This window comes from Dicentrarchus labrax, unplaced genomic scaffold, assembly GCF_905237075.1.
Source record: "Dicentrarchus labrax unplaced genomic scaffold, dlabrax2021, whole genome shotgun sequence".
Taxonomy (NCBI): Eukaryota; Metazoa; Chordata; class Actinopteri; family Moronidae; genus Dicentrarchus; species Dicentrarchus labrax.
Genome location: NW_026136706.1, coordinates 311,055 through 312,188, shown reverse-complemented (window position 1 = coordinate 312,188; position 1,134 = coordinate 311,055). Strand labels below are relative to the sequence as shown.

Genomic DNA, 1,134 nt, shown 5'->3' with positions numbered 1-1,134 from the left:
GACACACTGAAACTAAACGTTCAAACATTCATTCAACTAATTCAACTCTCACCGTTCACAGATACTTTTAATCTGGTTTTCAATTTATTATTTATAACTTATTAATATTATTATATCGATTCAGTTAGCACAGAGTCAACCGACGGTAACCGACGGTTAACTAACCGACGGTTAGCACAGACTCAACCGACGGTTAGCACAGAGTCAACCGACGGTTAGTCAACCGACGGTTAGTTTTAGCCTGTCGGTATTTGGTCGCCATAGCAACCCACAGACACAGCTCCGTTAAGTCCACCGGTCAGAGGCTCAGAGACAAACTGACGGTTGTCGGTAGCTTCCCCGTTGCTAACGTTAGCCAGGTTGAGTTAATCCTCCGTCTCCATGGAAACCCGCTGACACAACGGACGTCAACTTACGTTAGCGATGTTTTTTCTCAAAGACTTCGCTAAAAAAAAACATTTATTTCACTTGAAAACACGACGTGTGTCTGTTCCACAGCCCGACAGAGCAGAAATAATTAATTAATTAATCAATAATCGATATTTTCCAGAGTTAATCCACCGGAGCGGCTGCTTCCTGCGAGCTCGAGCTACAGGTGGGTGTTGCCTTCAGGGTCTTCTCAAAAACTCCGTATTATTCCCCTTCGTGTTTCAAAGCTCGTCCTTGCGATATCAACGAGATACCTGTGATTCCTTGAATGTTGAACTTTAATATATAAATATAGATATCGATCACACGACCACCAGATACTAACTCTAGCCACTTTTCAAATTCTGTCATCGGTTTTTAATTGTAGCTGCAACTATTGTGTTATCGGATCGAGGCGGTTGTAATGTTTCCGACAGTCCTGTAAGGCAGCAGTGTGTAGGATTGTTACCGTTCACAGTCAGTGGGGATCAAACTTATTGATCCATTATCTTTAATCTTTCATTGTGTACTGACATAGTGATGTTTGATCCAGTACAGGATTTAAATAAAATGGAAATTGAAGCTTCAGTTTGGATCAATGACCTCAGGTGAGTTATAAAACCCAACATATCATACAACACGGGACCCTTTAATGTTATATTTCCCCCAATGTAGATTAGGTTGTATAGATTATACAGTAATAATGATAATATATCAGTTACACAC

At 40.6% G+C, this 1,134-nt stretch overlaps 1 long non-coding RNA gene across 3 annotated transcripts in view; it reads right to left on the bottom strand.

The window, feature by feature from the left end:
* The window catches only part of LOC127365089 (uncharacterized), a 3,172-nt gene extending 2,367 nt beyond the window's left edge, over positions 1 to 805 (bottom strand). The window contains exons 1-2 of one of the 3 annotated variants that reach the window (XR_007885098.1): positions 166 to 805; positions 1 to 12 (exon numbers count right to left, since the gene is read on the bottom strand). The exon at positions 1 to 12 is cut by the window's left edge and continues 60 nt beyond it. This is a non-coding gene — a long non-coding RNA (uncharacterized LOC127365089). The other 2 variants (XR_007885099.1, XR_007885097.1) reach the window with 2 other exon arrangements.
* Between the last annotated feature and the right edge of the window lie 329 nt (positions 806 to 1,134).